Source organism: Myotis myotis, unplaced genomic scaffold, assembly GCF_014108235.1.
Source record: "Myotis myotis isolate mMyoMyo1 unplaced genomic scaffold, mMyoMyo1.p scaffold_m19_p_1, whole genome shotgun sequence".
In the NCBI taxonomy this organism is placed as follows: Eukaryota; Metazoa; Chordata; class Mammalia; order Chiroptera; family Vespertilionidae; genus Myotis; species Myotis myotis.
The window spans coordinates 48,867,997-48,887,926 of NW_023416313.1; the positions used below are offsets into that span (position 1 = coordinate 48,867,997).

General features: G+C 42.4%; 1 protein-coding gene across 4 annotated transcripts in view; it reads right to left on the minus strand.

Moving 5' to 3' along the window:
* The window catches only part of G3BP2 (G3BP stress granule assembly factor 2), a 35,930-nt gene extending 32,702 nt beyond the window's left edge, over positions 1-3,228 (minus strand). For all 4 annotated transcript variants that reach the window (XM_036336688.1, XM_036336673.1, XM_036336679.1 and 1 more), the window contains exon 1: positions 3,095-3,228. The gene's annotated coding sequence lies outside the window, so the exon portion shown is untranslated. The remainder of the gene's footprint in view (positions 1-3,094) is intronic.
* Positions 3,229-19,930: the final 16,702 nt, after the last annotated feature.

Genomic DNA, 19,930 nt, shown 5'->3' on the forward strand with positions numbered 1-19,930 from the left:
ACTACTGAATACTTACTCCCTTACCCCTCTAGAGCCCCTCATTGGGGCTCATACAATTCAGGCCCAGGCTCTTTCTCACTGAACCATTCTCAATAGCTAACCCATTTTCAAAAGCTGATCCCAAATTAAAATTAGAATCTTCCAAAATTCCAGGTGGGTCTGTTTAAAATGACTTTACCAAACAGCAATGTATCTCTCTCTAGAGAGCAAAGCTACTTTGTTGTGGCAGACCATTGAATGAAAGCATCACAATCAAGATCCATGCACCAGTGGTGGAAATGAACAATAAAAGGTAGTTGTGGGTTAAGCCTTTTCTTTTTTTAGGCCTCAAAGGTAAGGAGGCAAGTTTTGAAACTCAGAAACTATTAAAAGTGATCAAGTATTGGTAGGAAATGCTGACCAACAATAATAAAAGCATGTATTTATATTATGCTTTCAAGTTTAACAAGTAACCTACATATTCCTTTATCTCCTTGAAATAGATAGGATATCAGTTTCATTTACAGAAAAGGAAACTGATGTTTAGAGAGCCTAAGAAAAGGAAGGAGTTCAAAGTCCCTCCTTATAGTTATGAAAGAGATGACCTGAAATCAGGTCTCCTGCCTCTGGTGGTGTTTTCATTACACCGGTTAAAAACAACTGCTTTAGAAGAACAGCCAAAGACACAACTGTTCACATATTGTTGGTAGGAGCAAAAAAGCAGGGGACAATAACATAATAGGAAATCTGAAAAGTGTCATCCCAACATACTAAAAAAGTTTTATCAAATAGGGTAAAATATATAGAAATTAAACAATAAGCTGAGACACAGCAGTCAAGAAACTGATATACTATTGCTTCTGAGCCAGTCCAGAGTTCTGGGAGGAGAACCAATTTGCCTGATCAGTTCTTAAACAAGTGTCCACCAGTGGAGAGTAACCAAGTCATGTTTGTCAATTAAGTTCTACTGAATTCAAAAGTTCAGAAACAACCCTTAAATTCGTACCTATCAAAACCAGATTTGAAAAGTAGTGATTCTCCACCTCCATACCCCCTCAGCATAAATTATGTGGGAAAGTCTTATTTAAAGCAATTTAAGAAAGAATTTTCAATCCTGATAGTGGGTAATCAACAGCAATAATTCTGCAGGATAAGGATACTGTTAAAAATCTAGACACTATTAGTAGTATTTATAGATTTTCAGTAACTGCTATAGAAATTTTCTTTTTTGATCTCTCATAAGTGAAAAATGGATAATTAGTATTTCCTGCTACCAACAGTGCCAATATTATTCAACTCGAGCTGTCCGCTGGCAATTCAAGTTGCAAAATGAACATTCAATTAGCCTATCAAATGATTAAATACTTATTTTCTCCACGGTCCTACTTTTGATCCCCATTTATCCCACAAGCATTCTGGTTCTCTCCACTCTTAATACTTGTTCACACTTGACTAATATTTCAACCTCGGATATTCGCAATCAGAACAGCTCTTAGTAATAAGCCACTGCAGGTCCTTATCCTACCTATAATTCCTGATAACTTTTCAGAATTAAACAGCCGTTAGAGATTGAAACATATGACTGAGTTCTAAAAAATTTAAGAAAACGTAAAGGTAAATAAACATCACCAAAGAAACACATAATTCAGTTCTAAGTTCAAACTCATCATACCGTCTATTTCTTAAGACCAGGAATTTGGGGCATAGAAAGGACCACTGGATACTATAATGTTTACTTAGAAACCTTGCTCACAGGCCTAAGGCTATATTAACTGCCAAATATGGTGCTGGACAAGGAATTACCATCTTCTCACCCTCTAGTATCCGGGGCTCCCTAATGGCAGTAAATGGTTCACGGAACCAGGTACATGCACTGCTAACATTTGGAAGACTAAAACGAGGTCTGGAGCCTTGAACCCCAAACCAGGATTTTAAACCAAGTTAATATCACGACAATCCTATGGGGGTGGGGGGGGATCAGAGAGGATAACTTGGCTGTTGTTGCACCTTCGGAGCACGTGTGTTTTTGTCTGTCTAAGAGAGCAAAGACACCGCCCCCCCGCCCGCCCCCCCACAAAAAATTGGCTAAAACATTAAGTAGACCTTGAAGGGAGAAAAAATAATACTGATCTATGCTGAAAATGGTAGATGCAAATCTATATTCGCTCCAAAGCGAGCAGCACAGGGCCATCTTAAGAAATCTGCTTTTAGAGAAGCAGGTAAAATTCGACCAGATTCGACTAACAAAATGAGCACTAGGGAAGCTTAGGTTCCTACCTTGGGCTATCCTTCCCGCACCCCTCCCCCAAAAAAGTGGGGTCAGGAGGAAGAAATCCATGCTTCAAAGTCCTCAAACATCTTTTCGGTTCCTGGGTCAATAAAGGATCGTTTACCAAAAAAAAAAAAGGGGGGGGGGCACGAAGCGAACGTCATCTCTAGCTCCAGTTTCTGACCCCGCCGGGGATAAACCCGAGAGGGGCTCCCGGGCCGCGGAGCACCGGGCGCTGGGGGAGCCAAGCGGCGGGCGCCTTCCACCCCGGATTCTGTTTCACTGCACAGAAATGGTGCCCGGAGGCCTCTACTTTCGCATCTGCGTCGCTTCTGCCTCCTCCGACACCGCCGCTCTCCCCTCCCCCACGGGCGGGGCGACTGCCTCCCTGCTCCCCGCGAACCTGGACTAAGAGCCGCGAACGAGTCGGAGCGGAGGCCGCTGGGCTCCCCACCTGCAGCGTCCTCCCCGGAAAGCTCACTCCCTCGCCGGCCGGCCGACGCCTCCATCAGCGCGCTCTGGGGAACGACTGCGTCCCCTGCCTGTCTCGCCGCCGCATCCCTTCCCGGCGCCGCTCCACCTGTGCCCTCGGAGCCTCCGCCGCACCGCGAGGCCAGTCAGCGCCCTTCCCACGCGGCCCCCCGCCCCTCACCTGGGAGCAAACGCTTGGCTTCTCTCCCGCGGACCCGGCAGCGTCGGCGGCCGGCGGGCGCAATCAAGGTCCCGGCCGCCAAACCTCCGGCACCCGGGCTCCCGCTCCGGACGGTTGCCTCGAGCCGCCGCGCGAGCCGGGACGGTCCCCTTCCGACCACCGCACCGACCTCCCTCGCAGGCCCCCTCACACACCTCCAACCAACAGCGGCGGCGGGTACGTCGCGCGGAGGTCGGCGGGAGAGGCGCGAAGAGCCGGCGGCAGCGGATTCTTCTCGCTCGCCGTCCCCGCCCTCCAACAAACGTCAAACCTGGGGAGCCGGAGAGCCGCGAGCTCGTCCCCTCACCACCAGCCCTTCCCCGGCGCCAGGCGCGCTGCGGCGAGCGACTAGGAACACGGACGTCCCGCCCCCTTTGCCGCCGCCCCCTCTTATTGTTTTACCCCTGCCGACAGGGCTGGGGAACCCCCCAGCACGGCCTCAGCCAATCACGCATCTCCTTCGCGAGCTGGACCCAACCTTCGCTCGTCCCTCTGCGGAGCACGCGCAGACCATCGCCGCGCTCACGTACTCCCGCGCCCGGAAAGCCGGGGAACCGGAACCGGCCTGAAGCCGGTACGAGTCCGCTGATTTGACGTCACAAGGAGGCTGCCTTTCTCCTGGCTGGAGGCTCTGGTCTCGCCGCCCTTCGAGATCGCGCCAGAACAGGGGCCGGTTCGTTCGCCTGCAGAGCTGCATCTTCTGCGCTGTTTTTGGAGACCGATATTTCTGCTCCCCGTTGATTACTAATGTTAAGAGGGAGGGAACTGAGTAATTTTCTTCTCGAGCTAGGTGTCTGCAGATTGTTTGCCGCCCTAGATGAGCATAAAATGCAGCCAGTGGTTTCAGGTGCTTGCACCCTAAACTCACCTATATTGTTTATGAACCCATCCTAGGAAGTGGAGGTTTTAAGCTCCACCGAGATCAAATTCACCCTAACAACTCAAAGCAATATATAAATACATATCTGGGGCCTCCTAGGTGCGGGGCCCTAGGATGTAGGGAGGGAAAAATGACACAGAGGGGAAAAGGATCTATTTCTTTGGGTACCCGTTTTGTATTTAAGAGTTGCTAAATACATACTAAGAATTTTACATACTAAGGAAGCTAAAAGGCTAAAATCCTAGGAGATATCAGGATTACAGTCCTGTCCTAGATCTAGACACAGACTTGGTCCCTGGGCATAGCTGGGAAAACACTAGATACTGACTCTCCTGACCTTGACTCATGGAAAAAGCCAAATCTCCTTACAGTCAAGGAAGCCACTTTGCACCTTAGTTCTGGCAATGTTTCTCAAAGAGTGTCAAGACAGCAGAGGCATTTTGGAAGGAAGGGCTGAAATGAAATGAAAGGGCAATTAGAAAAGGAAAGAGAACACATTTATTAATTAAATGCCCATGTACCAAACACAATGTGGGCATATACATTGCATCAGTTTTCTTCACAATCCTCTAAGAACTATTTTACTATTTTTCTACATGTGAAAATTGAGGTTTGCAGAGGCAATGCCAACATTTGAACTTCCAAAATCGACATAGTTTTACCTATAGTAGGCTGCTTAGTCATTTTGTTATATGCAAAATATACAGGCAGACCATCACTTTTATGAAATAAAGTTGGACATATTTTTCCTTAAAGCATTATAATATGCAGGTTGCTCTTCAAGTCTAATACTTCTGTACCAGGCATTCTTCTAATTACATAATTGGTTAAGCCTCACAGTAAGCCCATAAAGTAGTTAACTATGTCATGCCTATTTCACAGATGAGGAAACTGAGGCTTAAAGAGGTCAAGTCACACAGCTACTATTTGGTGGATCTGGGATTAAAACACAAGCAGTCTGCGTTCACATTCCATGCTCTTAACCACAAGCCACAGAATACTTCCACTGTATTTACTGCCACGACTTATCTCTACTGCTGACTGACCTTTGGTAGTTTCCAGTTTGGGACTTTTATGTGCCATGCTGTTATTCTTCACCATGTATCCTGGCGCACAGGTAAAAAGTTTCTCTATAGCAGCAGTTCTCAGAATTACCGTGCATCAGAGTCATCTAGAGAACTTGTTAAAATACATACTGCTGGACCCCACTCTTAGGGTTTCTAATTCAGCAAATCTGTGTTAAGGCCTGAGGACCTGCATTTCTAGGAAGTTCCCAGGTGCTGTTGCTGCTCTGTTCAAACAGCAGTTAAACCACACTTTAAATATAGATAGATAGATAGATAGATATAGATATAGATATATAGATATATAGATATATAGATATATAGATATAGATTTCAGAGCGGAAAGGAGAGAGAGATAGAAACATCAATGATGAGAGAGTCATTGATCGGCTGCCTCATGCACGCCCCACGCTGGGGATCGAGCCTGCAACCCAGGCATATATCCTGACCTGGAATCGAACCATGAACACCTGTGTCGCTCAACCATTAAGCCACGCTGGCCGACTAAGCTACACGTTAAAAGAACCACTAATCTACAGCATAGGTTGGCAAACTTATACTGTAAAGGACCAGATAGTAACTATTTTATGTATTGAGGGCCACAAATGGTCTGTCACACATCTATCCTCCCTTTTTTTTATTCCTTTAAAAATGTAAGAAATACCATCAGTAGATGAATGGATTAGAAAACTGTGGTACATCTACATGATGGAATACTATGCTGCTGTAAAAAAGAAGGCATTCTTACCATTTGCAACAGCATGGACGGAACTGTGAAATAAGCCAGTCAATGAAGGAAAAATATCACATGAACTCACTCATTTATGGGTAATAAAGACCATTATAAACTTATGAACAAAAATATATACAGAGGCAGAGCAACCTCGAACAGACTGTCAAACTACAGTGGGAAGGCCGGGGAGGGTTGGGGGGTAAAAGAACAACCAAAGGTCTTGTATTGCATGCATATAAGCATAACCAATGGACATAAGACACTGGGGGGTAGGGGAGGCCTGGGGATTGTCAAGGGCGGGGGGAAAAAAGGACACATATGTAATACTCTTTGTAATACTTTAAGCAATAAAACAATTGAAAAAAAAAGAAAAAAATGTAAGAAATATTCTTAACTTAGCACTAGGACTATAAAAAAAGACCCCAAGCAACCCCTGCTCTAGAGTATAAGAAGACTTACTGAGGGAGTATAAGACTTACTGAGGGAAAAAGACTCAGCTATCTTCAGGTTTAGTGAAAGAAAAAAAAACCAAAAACAACAACAAACGAACAGAAAGAAAAAACCCACACCCAAAACCCTAAACTGTTTTTCCTAAGTGGTGATGTTTTACTTCCTAAATGTCTCTCAAGTCTTTGCCCTCTGAATGCCTCTCCATACCTATAGCATCTGTGCAGATTCAGGCCTTTTTCTTCTTTCCAGAATGATTACAGCGGCCTCCGAACTAATTTCCCTGCCCTTCAAATATAACCTCCATGAAATAGCCCCTCCCATGATAATAAGGTAGGAAGACCAGTGTGAATTGTATTCATTCAGTGGCTCAAGCCAAAAACCTTTAAGTCATGCTTGACTGTTTTTCTCATACCACACACATAGCCAATCATCAGTAAATTTCTGTTCCTTCTCCCAACATTTATTCTAGATTAAACATTTGTCATACTGTTACTACTATTATTGAGTCCAGGTCACCATCACTTACTGCAACAGCCTAGAAGGTCATGATACTTCGACTGTCATTCTACTATAATCTGTTCTCACAGCAACGGATCCTTTGCATTACAATTATAAATCAGACGGCATTCTCAAAACCTTCTAAAGCAGCGGTTCTCAACCTGTGGGTTGCAACCCCTTTGCAGGTTGAACGACCCTTTCACAGGGGTCGCCTAAGACCATCAGAAAACACATATATAATTACATATTGTTTTTGTGATTAAGCACTATGCTTTAATTATGTTCAATTTGTAACAATGAAAATACATCCTGCATATCAGATATTTCCATTATGATTCATAACAGTAGCAAAATTACAGTTATGAAGTAGCAACGAAAATAATTTTATGGTTGGGGGTCACCACAACATGAGGAACTGTATTAAAGGGTCGCTGCATTAGGAAGGTTGAGAACCACTGTTCTAAAGGCAACACAATAAAAAAATCCCAAGTCCTTACCATGGCCTAACAAGGTCTACCTGATCTACCCTACCTATTACTTCTACTTCTTTTCTTGCCACTTTTTTTATTATATACCCCAGCTCATCCTTTGACACTCAATCACATTCCCAACCCCGAAGTGGGCCTTGAATGTGAATTTTTATCAAAAGTCTGTGAAAAGTCAATGTAAATTGTATCTACTGATTTACCCAAGTACTTACACGGAAACATCTCAATCATGCTAATGGTGAATTATATGTGATTTTTCCTTGCACAAGCCACACTTCTTAGAATTTCAATTAACCTAATACTGCTTAAATAGTCTAGTGGATTGTCTGAATTGTATTTTGTAATTATTTTGTATTCTCTCTATATTATACAATTCCTTCTAGAGTGTCTTTTTTTTTGAATATATTTTATTGATTTTTTACAGAGAGAAAGGGAGAGAGATAGAGAGTTAGAAACATCGATGAGAGAGAAACATCGATCAGCTGCCTCCTGCACATCTCCTACTGGGGATATGCCCGCAACCCAGGTACATGCCCCCGACCGGAATCGAACCTGGGACCCTTCAGTCCGCAGGCCGACACTCTATCCACAGAGCCAAACCGGTTTCGGCATAGAGTGTTGCCGGGGTCCAACCCCAGCAGGTCCAGAGGTCCCCAAAGGTGTAGACGGAGTCGGCGAAGAAGGAAGGGCACGGAGACAGTGTTCAGTTGATCAGCAGCCTAGCCAGGATCTCCAGCCAAGTTCTGGTCTGGATCTCCAGAGAGGTTCTGCCTTGGATCTCCAGCCAGGTTCTGTCTAGGATCTCCAACCAAGTTCTGTAGCCAGGTTCTGTCCAGGTTCTCCAGCCAGGTTCAGTCACCAGGTTCTAGTCAGGTTCTCTTGCCATGTTCTATAGTCAGGTTCAGTCCAGGATCTTTTGCCATGTTCTCTCACTAGGTTCTGTCTCTAGGTTCTGTATCCAGTTTCTGTCCAGGATCTTTTGCCATGTTCTCTCCAGCGAAGTTCTTCTGTCTCTAGAGAACGTTCTGTGTAGGTTCTGTGCCTAGGTTCTGTCTCTCTTGGTTCTGTATTCTAAGTTCTGTGTACTAAGTTCTGTCTCTTGCTGTCTTGTTACATCTGTATTTATACCAGTTGAGTCAATCCTATCAATCTCTATTACAAAGGTTAGGGCGTTTCTTATCTCCATTCCAGGGAATAAAGATTATGTAGCTTAAGCATGATTGTTCGTAGTTAAAGTGATTAATTACCCGCCTGGCACTTAGTTAAGAGGTTTTATTCCCTCCCTAACTTCAGGGGAAAATCCCTACCTGGGGAAACAACCTTTCTCAGAGACCTTGGTTAAAACACATAGTGCCAAGAAGGTGAGCAAACATATTAAGAACAGTATGCCATATATGCCAGGTCCCTTGAAACAGCAAGCATGGACCGGCTCCCGGCAGAGTGTCTTTTATAAATAGAAGTAAAATGGTTATCTACGGGTTGTCTGGCAAAATGTCCACTTAATAATGGCATATAGAATACTTTAAAACTGCTGGACTCATTCGTTCAGTAGCCACCACTGAGTGCCAATATATCAAGCAGGCTCAGGATGAGTGGCAAAAAAGTGTTCAGACTGTTCACTGCTCTGCTCTGAAGTAACAACTTACATTTGCCTAGTCTTTTATAGTTTCAAAACACTTGAAACATATTATCTCATTTCATTTTCACAAGTAATTCACAAAGCAAGCAAGTTACACTTGGCTAAAAGAGGCCAATTTAGAAAGAAACCCCAGAGTGGCCCCGGTTCGTGCCATTATACCATATACCACTACTAAACGATGAACCTTCTTAGCCTTGAAGCACGTCTTTCTGATAGAAAACTCAGGGCTCTCTTGTAGCAGGCTCTTTTACAAAGCTTTTTGATGCAATGAGAAACCTACACCTATGAGTAGGATAAATCCATTCCTTTTAGAGCAGGAGAGCAGAAAGGCTATTCTGGCCTGAAGAAAGAATCAAATGTTAATTTCTCCTGAAATCTTTCCATGCATTACCTTTGTGCTACTGTAGTGGTTCTCAACCTTCTGGCCCTTTAAATACAGTTCCTCATGTTGTGACCCAACCATAAAATTATTTTCGTTGCTACTTCATAACTGTAATGTGGCTACTGTTATGAATCGTAAATATCTGATATGCAGGATGGTCTTAGGCGACCCCTGTGAAAGGGTCGTTCGACCGCCAAAGGGGTCGCGACCCACACGTTGAGAACCGCTGTGCTACTGGGACAGTTAGGGTCTAAGGAGAGGTTCCTTCTCTCCATTTGATGGTTGTGTGTGAAATATGTCACATTCAGAAAGATGCATAAAACCCTTGCACAGCTCGCCCATTTGTTGTCCAGTATAAAATGTAACAATATGCACAGGGATGAAAAGTACAGCATAGGGAATACAGTCAATAATCCTATATGATAAAAAGCTTAATATGCTAAGTGTCCAGTTGTCCGGTTAGCCGTTCAACCAATCAAAGCGTAATACGCTAATGATATGCAAAGGCTGCTCAACCGCTCACTATGACATGCACTGACCACCAGGGGGCAGACAGTCGACTGGTCAACCAGTTGCTATGATGTGCACTGACCATCAGGGGCAGATGCTCCAACCAGCAGGTTAGCTTGCTGCTGAGGTCCGGCTATGCCCTGGAGCCCTCCCACTGTCCTTCCCCGGCTGGCCAACCTCCTACATCCCTCCTGGTACCCTATCAGGTGCCAGTGGGATCTCTTGGCCTGGCCTGTGCCCTCTCGCAATCCAGGACCCTTTGGGGGATGTGGGAGAGCTGGTTTCAGCCCAATCCCACAGGCCAGGCCGAGGGACCCCACTGGTGCATGAATTCATGCACCCGGCCTCTAGTACTGTAATAACTATGTATAATGTCAGGTGGGTACTAAAGTTATCAGGGGAATCGCTTTGTAAGTTATATAAATGTCTAACCACTATTCCGTATACCTGAAACTAAAATAATATTGAATGTCACCTGTAATTGAAAAAAATTTAAAATGTTTAATGGAACAATATGAGTGACTATAGGTGGCAGATTTTAGCTATGTAACTTGTTTTGATCATGTCTATTAAAGTCTTCAAGTAGAGGAGATTCTAAATGCTACCAGACAGAGCTTAAGAAAATAAAGGTTGCAGACACTAAGGAGGTCACTTCTTCAGAATTTAGAAACAAAAACCTCATAAAATATCAACACCCAAATAATTAGGTTATGGGTTTACAAAAGTAACCCACCTTGAATGATTGTTTGTAAATTCTAATAGATTCTATCCAATGCTCACAAAACTATGATGAGGTCTAAAATCCCCTCAGGCCAAGTGATCTAAGACATACAGTACTCCTGGAAAGTGTAAGAACTAAAGGTAATGTAAATAAAAGAGGATTAATCTGCCCTGAGTTGTCTGGAGTCCAAAAAAATGATGACTTTGGAAAGAGGCAAAACTTTACCATGTTTATTTGGCACTGCCCAAGGCAGACTAAATTTGGCAGATACCAATGTTCTAGCCATTACTGGGCTACAGAGTGTGTTGACTTCTTCAAGCCTTACAGTCTGGATATGAGATGCCGCGAGGTTACCCAATTGGCTCCTCTTTGATTTAATGCTCACCAAGCTCTTTGACCCAGAGGAGGGGGCCCTGGTCAGCAGATACTCTGTATTGGAAAGGCATGTCTCCCTCTGTGAAATGGCATCTGGTGGGTCGCTAATCAGTCTCAGAGGAATTAAGTTAGTATCAACCAGTGTCTCTGAGCCACATTTCCTCATTTGGGGGGGAGAGGAGAGGTTATACTGCAAAAAGCCAGAGCTAAGGAGCAAATTCGCCACTAAATATAAGAGTACAAAACATGTGGGATCAAGTTCCATTTTCTTCTCTAATTTTGTGACACTGGTTATTAGGTTAGTTTGCTTCTTTGACCTTCAGTTTCCTCATGGATAAACAGCCAACTTTATGGGAAAAATTGGTGTTGGGAGGATTATTTATCGTGTTTAGAACAGTTTCTGGCATAGCAGGTATAGAATTGATTGCTGTTACAGAACTGAGGCAGACCCTCAACATCAGGAGCCCCTAACACAGTGCTACAGATGGTCACGAACAGACGCTGGGCCAGATCTACCCTCCATCCTTCCACTTTGCATTCTCGTGGGTCAAATACTTGGTTTGATAGTGCAGAGAAACACTGGCATAAGTCTTTGTCGTAAACAGTCAAGTTCAGAAGGAAGAGGGGAAGGATATAGTACCTTTAAAAACAAATTTGTTTTCCTGGTCTCTTGTACCAACCAGACTAAAAAACAAACAAACAACCTATTCAGGGTAGTAAAAGACCAAGCTAATGTAAAATATTAAGGCATTCGTCAGCAGACAGAAAACTAGAAGATGGTAGAATAGTTGTGAAACTTCTTCAGATTGGAAAAGGATCATAAAAAATGACAGTTGATACAGTGAAAGCATTTTGGTTTTCTTCTACCTTGGCCAGTGTGAGAGCAGAACACAGGCAATCCCTCATGCAAAGTATCAGCATCAGCCCTTATTTCCACCTGTGTTTCCAGGTGTAACCACTTCCTTGCAGGTTCTTCTGGGCTAATTCTAGATTTGAGCTCCACAGCAACAGACTATTTCACTGAGCTTTACCTCAGCAGGAAGCATATAAGACAGTGGTTCTCAACCTTGGCTGCACATTAGAATCATCTGGGAATCTTTTTAAAATCCTGATTTCTGGGCCTCATCCTCCGGAAATTCTGTTTCTTTGTTACTAATGTTGTGGCCTCACCCCATAACAAAGAAACAGAATTTCCAGAGGATGAGGCCCACAAATCAGGATTTTAAAAAGATTCCCAGATGATTCTAATGTGCAGCCAAGGTTGAGAACCACCAATATAAAAGGTTTATGACCAAGGCAAGAATCTTCCTCAGAATCAAGATTCATCCTACCCTTCTGATTGGAACAGAAGCTTTTGTTTTTTGTTTTATTTTATTTTTTTTCAGAGAAGGGTTTATTTATTTATTTATTATTGAGAGAGAGAGAGAAAGAGAGAGAGAGAGAGAGAGAGAGAGAGAGAGAGACATCAATTTATTGTTCCACTTATTTATGCATTTACTGGTTGATTCTTGTATGTGCCCTGACTGGGGATTGAACCCAAAACCTTGGCATATTGGGTCAATGCTCTAACCAAGTGAGCTACCCAGTTAGGTCCCATGTTTTGTTTCGTTTTCTAATATCTTTACCCTTCTCCTTCCAGATTGCTGCTCTGACCTATTCCTTGTTGAATCACACTCTCAGAGTGAGCCCTAGCTGTGGAAATATACTTCCTGGCAGATGGCTCAAAAATGACAGGAGCTCCCAGCTACATTCTCATACTAGATGGACTTCCAAGATCCCAGAGCCATGACCTCAAATTACCCAAGTTGTTGGTTGTGACCTGGAAAAGGAAAGACATCTGAAAGTTACTGACCAACAGTCTTTTGTGCACAAGAAAGCAGCCCCAGATCAAATGTGATTACAGGGGCAATAAGTTGAGCAAGTTTTGTTTTATTTGTTTATGTTTGTTTTTTTCTGCAATCAACCAAGAGCTGTAGACAGATCCAAGGAACTTTCAGCCCTTTAAGAAAAAGAGGGTTCCTGGGGCTTTTCTATAAGTGGAGTTGGAAAAAGCCAAAAAAACAAACAATCAAAAAAACCACTTGTCAGGCTGGTGTGGCTAAGTGGTTGAGTGCCAACCCATTAACCAGGAGGTCAGGGTTCAATTCCCAGTTAGGGCTCAATCCTCAGTGTGGGGCATGCAGGAGGCATCTGATCAATGTTTCTCTCATCCATGTTTCTATCTCTCCTTCTCCTTCTCCCTTCTTCTCTCTAAAATCAATAAATATATATATATATTTAAAACAAATAAGAATTATTAAAGAACTAGAGGTCCGGTGCAAAAAAATCTGTGCACTGGGGGGGAAGGGCCCTCAGACTGGCCTGCACCTCTTGCAATCCAGGACCCCTCGCTCCTTACTGCCTGCCTGCTCACTGCTCATTAGCGCTGCTGCGGAGGCAGGAGAGGCTCCCGCCACTGGCGCTGCGCTTGCCAGCCATGAGCCCAGCTTCTAGCTGAGCGGCGCTCGCCCTGTGGGAGCGCACTGACCACCCGGGGGCAGCTCCTGCATTGAGCGTCTGACCCCTGGTGGTCAGTGCACGTCATAGCGACCAGTCATTCTGGCCGTTCTGCCGTAACAGTCGCTTAGGCTTTTAATATATAGATTTCCAGATTTAAGTAAATGTATTTGCTTTAAGCCAGAAGTTTTTAACCTGTGGTCTATGCACATTTTGAGGTGTGGAGATAGAGAATGTTTGTGAAACCATGAATGTGTGTGTATATGTGTTTTTTGCTGAAAGGTCCATATTTCATTGCCTCCTAAAATGTATTTATGTCCTAAAAGATTAAGAACCAATGATCTAAACCACATCCTTCCTCAATGTATATCATGGCAGTAATCAGTTGTTTACTATAATAAAGGCTTTATAGTATAAAGAGTGCTATTTTCATTCAAAATGCATATTTAACTAAAATTCTGTGCTAACCAATAACCTCAGTTTACATAACTATGGATGTGAAACTATTTCCTGGTTTTGATATTGTACTATAGTTATATAAGATGTCAAATTGGGGGAGACTGGTAAAGTTGCACAGGACCTCCCAATTTCTGTCAATGTAACTTCCTGTTAATCTGTACTCATTTTATTTCAAAATAAACAATTAAGAATGTTTTCAATCATAGGTTCTGGAATGTGGTAGCATTTGGTTCGTAATCCAGCTCTGCATTTAAAAGTTGTAAGATGCTAAGCTATCTGAGATTGTTTCCCCATGTAATAAGGCACAATGCAGTTACTACCTCATAGTACTGTCGCATACACAGTTCTTAGCACCGGGGATGACCCACAAAGCATCATATAAGTATAAACTCTGATGATTACTATTAGGCAGTATGGTCACAGCCTAGACATCACCCTTCACTGGGTGACAGATACATGGCTTTCAGACATCGTTCTGAAAGGGGAAATAAATGGCCTTCTTCAAGATAGTCTGGGAAACCCAAATCTATAAAGTAAAAGTGAACATTATAAACTAGGACATGTGCTTTGGAAATACGAGCAAAATCAGGCCCAGCCGGTGTAGCTCAGTACTTGAGTGTCGACCTATGAAACAGGAGGTCACTGTTCAATTCTTGGTCAAGGAACATGCCCAGATTGCAGGCTCAGTCCCTAGTAGGGGCCATGCAGGAGACAGCTGATCAATGATTCTCTCTCATCATTTCTCTCTCTCTCTCCCTCTCTGAAATCAATTTTTTTTTTAAGAAAAGCTAGTATAACAGAGAATAATAAGGGGTTAATAAAGGAAGAATGGGAAGTACACACACATACACACACAGCAAAAGCAGAGAATGAGACCATTTTTTCAAGTGGGTATTCCAGTCCATATTTGCTCAGTAACAACAGTGTGCTTAAGGACCCTTAAACTTAGATAGAATCTTAATCTAAATTGTTTCAGTTTAATAGACAAAATAATGATAGTGTACATTTCACAAAGCTGCATGTTTTTCATTAAGGATTATTAACTAAGCCTAATGTTTGGGAATGGGCTAATATTATGATTTTTAAAAGAAAAGGATGGTCACATAATTAATAATTTTTATTAATAATTTGTTTTCTGGGAGTGTATATGCTATCGGGAAAGACACATGCCAAGAAGAACTTTAATATCACTGTAACAAAATAAAGTTTAAACAGATTTGCATGGGGTGCAGTGAGAACAGAACGAAAGGGCAAGTACATCAAACTAGAGGTTCAGAATCCCTGGAGAAGATGACACCTGAGCTGAGTCTTGCAGGTGAAGTAAGAATGAGCCAGTGAAGAAAATGCAATGGTTGACAACAGCTGTCCCAGGGAGAAGCTACAGCAAGCGCAAAGATGCAGCAGCATGACAAGCAGTTTGGTATTACTACAACAAGTTCAAAACCAGGCACATCTCAGAAACCAAAGGGAGGAGGGAAGGTCAATTGCATTTACAGAAAAATGTTTTTCAAGCTTTCCCACTGCATATAAATTCTAGAAGAAATATTTGTGCAAGCACTTTCATCACAGAACACTGTGATGAGGAAAGATGGCAAGACCAATTCCATCTTGGAAAAGCTAGGCTTAATTTCCATGAACAAACTGCATTTCCTCCCTATTTTTCTTTGCCAACTGAGAAAATATAGTGTTTAAGCCTTAAAAAGCAGTACTTTTCCCCCCTTGGAACTAGCAGGGATCTGATGACCTTTCTTATAAAACTAGAAGCCCGGCGCATGAAATTTGTGCATGGGGGTGGGGGGGCTCAGCCTGGCCTGCAACAACGCCAGTGTCCCTCGCTCCGGCCTCCAGCCTGAGGCCCCTCCCCTCCCCTCCCTCAGCGCAGACGCTGGGCTGGCGTTGCCAGGGCAATGCTGCCAGCGTCCTGCCTCGGCCACTATGGGCGCCTCCATCTTTGTTGTGGAGTGATGGTTAATTTACATATCACTCTTTTATTAGATAGGATTACATAGGATGTGGGATCTTAAGGGAAACACAGAGGAAGATGGAACAACACTTAGGCTTAGAAACCTGTAGAAGTGATTGGTTTCTGCCTGATTGCTTAGGGAATGTTTTGAGCTTTCTGATTTGAAGACTAAACATCAGTCCTAATTTTATGGGAACTGAGAAGTAGTATCTAGTGAAGGAAGGCCTTTTACTAGTTATGATGTTTGTGGTGTGTGTTTTAAACCTCTGTTTTCAATGACTCCGATCTGATTGGCTTCAAACCAAGACACTGACCTCATACCCCAGTTGTACTATGAGGCTTATTTTGGGGAAAGACAGCAAACTACAAGACCTGCAGCCGTCCCCAAATCACCTGAAGACTCAAATACATTTGGAAAGGCCTGATTCATCAAGACCTTCCTTGTGCTTCATTCTGAAAAGCAAACCTTTGTTAGTCCAAGAAAAGAAATTCCACAGAGCTCGGGCCAGATGGCTCAGTTCACTGGAGCATCATCCTGTACACCAAAAAAAGGTTGTGGGTTCGATCCCCCGTCATGGCACATACCCAGGATGCAGATTTGATCTCCGGTTGGGGCACTTTTGGAAGACAACCAATCGATATTTTTCTCTCACACTGATGTCTCTCTCTCTCTCAAGTCAATAAAAAAACGTGTCCTGGAGTGAAGATAAAAAAAAGAAGAAAAATTCTGCAGAGAACAAATTTCTGTGCAAAGTGCTCTGCCATGTTTAGCAAGCATTCCTCTAGCTTGTTTGAGTATGCAGGTAAACAAGAAAGCACTAAGGAAACTAGGAGTAAATTATATGGCACCTTTCTAACACTTGCAAGTATAAAAACACTATTTCATTCCTAGCTACCGTATATGTTTGGTCTTATACTTAAAGATTCTTAGGTGAAGAAAGGGGTTGGTCTTTAATAGTGGATACTAGATGTGAAAGAGAAAAAGAACTATAAATAGGAGAAAAACTCATAACCAGTACCCAAAGGCATGCCACAATACAGAGATTCCAGGGAGAGAAAAAAAGACCTAGATAAGAAATTCAATCTCTTAAGTTTGTTAAATGTTTATAAATGTTCAAGTTTATTCAGTTCAAGTTTAAAGACTTGTCCAAGTAGTTGTGCAAGACCAAAACGCTATCATTTGCCCTCAATAATGTTAGTCTTCTGAAATGAAATTCCCCCCCAAACCCTTCAGGAATGGATTTTCATACTGAGCAAGGGAGGTGGCTTATTTAATAAATCACCTAGAGAATATTTTAGCATCTCAACAAACCTGTCCAAATAATTTACTATGAAGGAAATTGAGTGAATTTAACATAAAAAAAAGTTATCCATAGGCAATAACATGAGGGAATCTCACAAACATAATGTTGAGTAAAAGAAGACAGACAGAAAAAAAGGACATACTCTATCATTCCATTGGTATACAGTTCATACCAAGGCAAAACTAATCTATGCTTACAGAAGTCAGAAGAGTGGTTACCCTGCAGGAGGGGGACACAAGGGAAGCATCTGAGATGCCAATAAGCTCTGGTTTCTTGACCCTGGGTGCTGGTTCCCTGGTGAGTTCGGCTTGCAAAATTTTGAGTTACATACATATGTTTTGCTTCATTAGAAAGTAAAAAATAAGTAAAAACAACAGGATCATTATGGGTCCTTCATCAAGGAAGCACTTCAGTTAAAAACCAACATTTGAGTCCACAAATGGTAAATCTATAGAGAAGGAAGGTCAATTAGTTGTTGCCTAGGGTTGATGGTTAACAGCTAAAGGGCCCGGAGTTTCTTTTTGAGGTGATAAAAATGTTCTACTGTGGTGATGATAGCACGACTCCATAAATATAATAAAAACCATTGAACTGTGCACTTTTTAAAAAAAAAACCACAAAAATAAAAACCAACATTTGGAGAATTAATATTTTATACTCGTTATTGCTCAGTTCCTCTGACTGGTCCCTATTTATTCCCTAGACTCCCAGGCTGAGTATTTGGTTGTGGAATGAGTTCAGGTGCACATTTCCACTTGAAGAAGAGCTAATTAAAATAATACTACTTGAGTTCACTGGCCTTCCTGACCTCTATCTCTTTGTTGTTTACGTTATTTACTGCTTCTTTTTCTCTGTGAGCAATGCTCAGCAGGAATCAATATTATATGGGAAGGACACAACAGTTCTCAACCTTGGCTGCATACAGGTACCACCTGTGGAACTATGAAAACTAATGATGCTTGAGTCCCACCCCTACAGATTCTATTTAAGTGGCACAGGGTGCCACCTTGGCATCTGAATTTTTAAAAGCTCCCCAGAGAAAACACACACACACAAATTATCACTGTGCCATTTATTAATTATGTGACATTAATAAGCTATTTGACCTCTCTAACGTTCAGGTATGACTTTGAGACACACCTGGCACACAGCAGTTTTTCTTAAAATGTTAGTTACCCTACTTTTTTTCTTTCCCTTCAAAAACTAGAGAATTGTATTGAAAGAATAAAAAAGCTGTTGTCTTGTGGCTATTACAAATTCCATTCTGATCTCTGGTGTCTCATACTTGCTCATGCCTTAATCCAAGTTACTGAGCCTCTTGTCCTCTGGCCCCCTGTTCCCTGGACCTGTAGATTGGGAATCTGATCCCTGCCTTGGCTGACCTCCCTGGAGTTGGTATCTAGACCAACTGTCAACCCATTCTGATGTTGCCTTCCCTACTTGCTCTGCATTGCTGCTGAAAAATGTCAAGCATGCATGCCACACAGCAGAATTTGAGATGGATTTTAAAGATCAAGTAGGAGTTAGGATTTGGATCCATGGAGATAATGAGGTTGGGCAGTCCAGATAATGGGACATGCAGAACAAAAGGAAGAGCCATGAAAGCACAAGGTATCAGGGAGCATGAAGGGGCTTGGAGGAATTTCTGGAGAACAAAGATTACAAACTGGGAGCCTGTAGGCCAGATCCAGCTTACAGCTGTCCTGTTTAGAATTAGGAGATTTCATATCAAAACTAGATGTCCAGCTTCTCTTGAAAAAGATGAGGATATGACAACACTGGACCCCACTCCACATAGAAACCTCGGGGATCGGTAGCTGCTGCTTGCTGAGCCCAGGGCATCCTCTATTCAGTTTTCTATTGTCTCAACCACCACTTGCTTCACCTCTTCATTTACTGGCCTGCCTCTCTAGTATTTAATAATTATTTAGTCAATGAACAAATTAGAATGGAAGGAAGAGAGAAAGAAGAGGAGGAAAAAGAGTTCCCTATTAATACTAAAGATATTAAAATCTTTACACTGTATACTTCATTTTTTTTTTTTACAGGGTTCTTGACTTGAATCCCAAATCACATTTTTCTTTTCTTTTTTTTTTAACTCTATTTTTATTGGTTTCAGAGAGGAAGGGAGAGAGAGGTAGAAACATCAATGATGAGAGAGAATAATTGATGCACGCCCCCTACTGGGAGTCAAGCCCACAACCCGGGCATGTGCCTTTAACCGGAATCAAACCTGGGACCCATCAATCTGCAGGCTGATGCTCTATCCACTGAGCCAAAACAGTGAATATACTGTATACTTTAAGCATACACAATGTTCTATGTCAATAAAGCTTGAAAAATAATACTATAGAGATGAACTGTGAAAGACCTCAAATAGCACACCAAGGAATGTGGACTATGGCCTGGGGTGTAAGTTACCTGAAGGCATTTTCCCAGGTAGCAACATGATCAAGGTGAGTATTTAAACATGTTTTAGCTAGCACACGTGTCAAAAGAGTGCTTACCTAACTTTATGGGACACTAGCAAAGTTAGGCCCTCCAATCTTTCACATGATACACAGGACAGTAAATAATAAAAAGAAAATAAATTGTTTATTTTTATATATCCAGAGCTTGGCAAAATGTCTTTCATAAAATGGAGATTAAGAAATATTTGTAAAATGATTGATTCAATGAATGAAAATAAAAATAGCTACCATTTATTGAGTTTTTAAAAAAGCAAAGAATGCTAATAAAATTACTAATTTTAAAAATCCTACTTTAGAGATAAGTATATCTCACCAAGTTCCAGGAAGGATTTAAGATGGCACTAGAAGGCAGGGTGAGCTGAAGTGTGAGGACCACATCCAGACGTAAGGGTGGGAGGGATTTTCAGTAATTTGGAGCGTGAAGTAATAGAGGCATGAAGGAAGGTGGGACAGCAGGACACAGAAGAAGACGGGACTTCAAGAAGGAGTAATGGTCGAGACCTAGTGAATGTCCAGGAGAATGACCCTATGGCTGAAGGCACAGCGCCCAGAAGACTC